The sequence below is a fragment of the Triticum dicoccoides genome, chromosome 5B, assembly GCF_002162155.2.
Source record: "Triticum dicoccoides isolate Atlit2015 ecotype Zavitan chromosome 5B, WEW_v2.0, whole genome shotgun sequence".
Lineage (NCBI taxonomy): Eukaryota > Viridiplantae > Streptophyta > Magnoliopsida > Poales > Poaceae > Triticum > Triticum dicoccoides.
The window spans coordinates 684,641,944-684,648,065 of NC_041389.1; positions in this window are offsets into that span (position 1 = coordinate 684,641,944).

Consider the following 6,122-nt stretch of genomic DNA (forward strand, 5'->3'; position numbering starts at 1 on the left):
GCTTCACAATCATAAAAGATGTCCAAGATAATATATCTATATGTGAACCCCTCTTTCCTTATCACTTCCTATTAATTGCAACGATGACCAAGGCTACGTTCATCAACTCTCAACAATTTTTATGCCTCATACTTCCTATATGTGAAGTTATTACTATCCATAAGATCAATATGAACTCTTTTATTCTTTCTACTTTCTCAAGATCATAGCACATAGCAAAGCCCTTGAATCAACACTAAACTTTATTATAGATGGCACACGGACTTGATTACATAAAGAGATCACAATGCAAAACTCAAACTACTTGATATCAAAACTTCAAACCACTAAATCAAGACACTACTAAAAGGGTTGAACTAAATAAAGCGGTAAATATAGGAGTGTGATGGTGATACGATACCGAGGCACCTCCCCCAAGCTTGGCAGTTGCCAAGGGGAGTGCCCATACCCATGTGATTATTTATCCTTCTTCACGGTCGGTGTTATGACCATATTGGCAATGATGCCCTTGAGGATGAGGTTCTCCTCCTCGAGCTTATTGACTTGTTGTTTCAGATCCATAATTTCCTTACGGAGCTTGCCCGTAATGGCCAACGCTCCTTTTACCCAAGGATGCTATATAGATTCTGGAGAACAAGTGAAACTCTTTTTCATATTTTCATAAGAAAGAAATCTAGAGTTGGAAGGGATGACCGAAGTTGGAATAGCCACGCTCGGTAGTTCCCCTATTATGAATTCTGCTCGGAGGCGAGAGGTGACTTCTTGATCTTCTTCCATGGCATCTATCCTTTTCAAATCAGCCTCCATCTCATCCTCCGTTGATTGTCCAAAGTGGTAGGCATCGTTATTCGCTCCTGGACCTGGCGTTGGGTGAGACACCCGGCTCTCCCCAACTGACTCCTGAGAAGACATCTTGCTTATTCTGCAACAGGAACGGCTCAAAACGAAAATAGAGGATATTTGCGTGATACGGTGGTCAAATCCTTCTGGAGTGTATATAATGAATTTTTACTGACCAAAATATGTAACATACAAGAAAACGGAGTCCGAGAGGCACACGAGGTGCCCACGAGACAGGGGGGAACGCCCTACAGGGGGGCACCCTCCACTCTCGTGGGAGCCTTGTGTCCCTTTTGTACTACTTATTTCTTCCTAAAATTCTTAAATAATCCAAAACTGATAAAAATTGCCATTGGGGTTGTTTTGGAGTCGGTTTACTTACCGTACCACATACCTATGCCTTTTCGGAGTCTGGAACGTTCTGGAAAGTGTCCCTTATGTATTCCTCAGGGGTTACGGTTTCAATAATATTAGTTTCAACATTGATAGGATTACCTGAAATATAGTGTTTAATTCTTTGACCGTTTACCACCCTCGGATTTGTGCCTTCGAAGTTGTTGATTTTTATAGCACCAGAACGGTAGACTTCCTCGGTAACGTAGGGACCTTCCCATTTTGAGAGAAGTTTTCCTACAAAAAATCTTAAATGAGAGTTGAATAATAACACATAATCTCCTACGTTAAACTCACGCTTTTGTATGCTCTTATCTGCCAGCGTTTGACTTTTTCTTTGAAAAGCTTGGCATTCTCATATGCTTAGGTTCTCCATTCACCAAGTGAGATAATATCAAATAACCTCTTCTCACCCGCAAGTTTGAAGTCATAATTGAGCTCTTTGATAGCCCAATATGCCTTATGTTCAAGTTCAAGAGGTAAATGACACGCTTTTCCATAAACCATCTTGTAAGGAGACATACCCATAGGATTTTTGTATGCAGTTCTATAGGCCCATAATGCATCATCAAGTTTTTTGGACCAACTCTTTCTAGATCTATTCACAGTCTTTTGCAAAATTAATTTGAGCTCTCTATTGCTCAACTCTACTTGACCACTAGACTGTGGATGATAAGGAGGTGCTATTCTATGATTGACATCATACTTAACAAGCATCTTACGGAAAGCACCATGAATAAAATGTGAAGCACCATCTGTCATAAGATATCTAGGGACTCCAAACCTCGGAAAAATAACTTCTTTAAGCATTTTAATAGAAGTGTTATGATCAGCACTACTAGTTGGAATAGCTTCTACCCACTTAGTAACGTAATCAATAGCAACTAAGATTTGTGTATAACCATTAGAGGCAGGAAAAGGTCCCATATAATCAAAGCCCCAAACATCAAACGGTTCAATAACAAGAGAGTAATTCATAGGCATTTCTTGTCGTCTACTAATGTTACCTATTCTTTGACATTCATCACAGGATAAGACAAACTTACGAGCATCTTTGAAAAGAGTAGGCCAATAAAAACCAGATTGTAGTACCTTGTGTGTAGTTCTATCTCCAGCGTGGTGTCCTCCATAAGATTCAGAGTGACACTTACGTAGAATCTGTTCCTGTTCATGCTCAGGCACAAATCGTCTAATAACACCATCTACTCCTTCTTTATAAAGGTGTGGATCATCCCAGAAGTAATGTCTTAAATCAGAAAAGATCTTTTTGTTTTGCTGGTATGTGAAACTAGGCGGTATAAATTTAGCAACAATGTAATTAGCATAATCAGCATACCAAGGAGCAGTACCAGAAGCATTGACGACCGCTAATTGTTCATCAGGAAAGCTATCATTAATAGGCAGTGGGTCATCAAGAACATTCTCTAACCTAGACAAGTTATCTGCAACGGGGTTCTCAGCTCCTTTTCTATCAATAATGTGCAAGTCAAATTCTTGGAGCAAGAGAACCCATCTAATGAGTCTAGGCTTAGCATCTTTCTTTTCCATAAGATATTTAATAGCAGCATGATCAGTGTGAATAGTAACTTTGGAATCAACAATATAAGGTCTAAACTTATCACATGCAAACACAACTGCTAAGAACTCCTTTTCAGTAGTAGCATAATTTCTCTGGGCAGTGTCAAGAATCTTACTAGCATACTAGATAACATTCAATTTCTTATCAACTCTTTGCCCAAGAACAACACCTACAGCATAATCACTAGCATCGCACATAATTTCAAAAGGTAAATTCCAATCAGGTGGCTAAAAAATAGGTGCAGTGATCAAAGCTTTCTTAAGTGTTTCAAAAGCTTCTACACAATCATCATCAAAGACAAAAGGAATATTTTTTTGCAATAAATTAGTCAGAGGCCTAGAGATTTTAGAAAAGTCCTTAATGAACTTCCTATAAAAACCGTCATGACCAAGGAAAATTCTTATACCTTTTATGTCCTTGGGACATGGCATCTTTTCAATAGCATCAACTTTGGCTTTATCAACTTCAATACCTCTCTCGGAGATCTTGTTCCCCAAGACAATGCCTTTATTAACCATAAAGTGACACTTTTCCCAATTCAGGACAAGACTAGTGTCTTCGCATCTCTGCAAAACTCGATCAAGGTTGCTCAAACAATCATCAAAGGAGGATCCATAGACGGAGAAGTCATCCATGAATACCTCACAAATCTTTTCACAAAAATCAGAGAATATAGCCATCATGCATCTTTGAAAGGTAGCAGGTGCATTACATAAACCAAAAGGCATACGTCTATAAGCAAAAGTACCAAAAGGGCAAGTAAAAGTAGTTTAGATTGATCCTTAGCTGACATAGGTATCTGAGAGAAACCAGAATAACCATCTAGAAAGCAAAAATGTGTGTGTTTGGATAGCCTTTCTAGCATTTGATTAATAAAAGGTAAAGGGTAATGATCTTTCTTAGTAGCTTTATTCAACTTACGGAAATCAATTACCATCCTATAACCTGTAATAATTCTTTGCGGGGTCAATTCATCTTTATCATTAGGAACGACGGTAATACCTCCCTTCTTAGGGACACAATGGACAGGGCTTACCCATTCACTATCAGCAACGGGATAAATAATACCTGCCTCAAGGAGCTTCAGTATCTCCTTTCTTACCACTTCCTTCATCTTGGGATTTAATCGTCTTTGGGGATCTCTAACTGGTTTGGCATCTTTCTCCACTGAAATCTTGTGTTGACATAATGTGGGACTAATGCCCTTAAGATCATCCAGAGTATATCCAATAGCTGCGTGGTGCTTCTTCAGAGTTTTCAATAATATTTCTTCTTCTTTCTCTGAAAGGTTAGCACTAATAATAACAAGATATATTTCTTTTTCATCAAGATAAGCATACTTAAGATTATCAGGTAATGGTCTGAGTTCAAACACGGGATCACCCTTGGGTGGAGGGGGATCCCAAAGAATTTCAATGAGAAGGTTATGTTTTAGCATAGGTTCCTGTTTAAGGAACACTTCATCTATTCCTTCCCTTTCCTTCATAAACATATCGTTTTCATGGTCTAGCAAATATTGTTCTAACGGATCAGTTGGAGGAACAGCAATGGAAGCAAGACCAATAATCTCATCCTTACTAGGTGGTTCCCTTTCACGAGGTTGTCTACTAAACTTAGCAAAATTAAACTCATGAGACATACCATCTATGCCAACAGTGACAGTATTCCTTTCACAATTAATCTTAGCACTAGTAGTATTCAAGAAGGGCCTACCAAAAATAATGGGACAAAAGGCATCTTGTGGGGAAGCAAGAACAAGAAAATCAGCAGGGTATTTAACCTTCCCACACAAAACTTCAACATATCTAACAATCCCAATAGGTTTAATGGTATCCCTATTAGAAAGCTTAATAGTAACATCAATGTCTTCTAATTCAACGGGTGCAATGTCGTGCATAATTTCTTTATAAAGATCATAAGGTATCGCACTAGCGCTGGCACCTATATCACATAAGCCATGGTAACAATGATCTCCTATTTTAACAGAAATAACAGGCGTGCCTACGACAGGTCTACGTGTCTTAGTATCAGGTCTAGCAATATTAGCAGTCTCACCACAAAAAGAAATAACATGCCCATCTAAGTCCTCATCCAAGAATCTTTAACCATAACAATACTAGGTTCAACATTAATTTGCTCAGGAGGTGTATAAGTCCTAGTATTACTCTTACGAACAACAGTTGAAGCTTTAGCATGATCCTTTATCCTAACAGGAAAAGGAGGTTTTTCAACATAAGCAGTAGGAACAATAGGATCACTATAGGTAATAGTCTTTTCTTCGACTATAATAGGTGCAACTACTTTCACTTCAACAGGAGGATTATATTTAAACCACTTCTCCTTAGGGAGATCAACGTGAGTAGCAAAAGATTCACAAAAAGTAGCTACTATCTCAGAGTCAAGTCCATACTTAGCACTAAATCCACGAAAAACATTGGTATCCATAAAAGATTTAACACAATCGAACTTAGGTGTCATACCTGACTCCTTACCATCGTCGAAACCCCAATCTTCAGAGTTGCATTTAATTCTTTCCAATAAGTCCCATTTGAAATCAATAGTCTTCAGCATATAAGAACCAGCACAGGAAGTATCGAGCAGGTTGCGATTATCAAGAGAAAGCCGAGCATAGAAATTCTAAATAATCATTTCCCGAGAGAGCTCATGATTGGGGCATGAATATAACATTGACTTAAGCCTCCCCCAAGCTTGAGCGATGCTTTCTCCTTCGCGAGGCCAGAAATTATATATGTAATTACAATCACGATGAACAAGATGCATAGGATAGAACTTCCGTTGAAATTCCTACTTCAATCGCTTATAATTCCAAGATCTTGTATCATCACATAACCTATACCATGTCATTGCATCTCCCTTCAAAGATAAAGGGAAGACCTTAATTTTGACAACATCATCGGGAATACCTACAAGCTTAAATAATCCACAAACTTCATCCACAAAGATAAGGTGTAAATCGGGATGCAATGTTCCATCTCCTGCGAATGGATTAGCTAGCAGTTTCTCTATCATACCCGAAGGAATCTCAAAGTAAATATTTTCATCAAGTTCAGTAGGTTGAGGAGCAACTCTTTGCTCTTCTGGTTGGGGTGAAGATACCCCAAACAAGCCCCTCAAAGGATTAGTTTCCATAGTGACAAGTAACAGAACAACACACTATATAAATGTTTCCTTACCAAGTTCCACTCTCCAAAAGCGCTACACTCCCCGGCAACGGCGCCAGAAAAGAGTCTTGATGACCCACAAGTGTAGGGGATCTATCGTAGTCCTTTCGATAAGTAAGAGTGTCGAA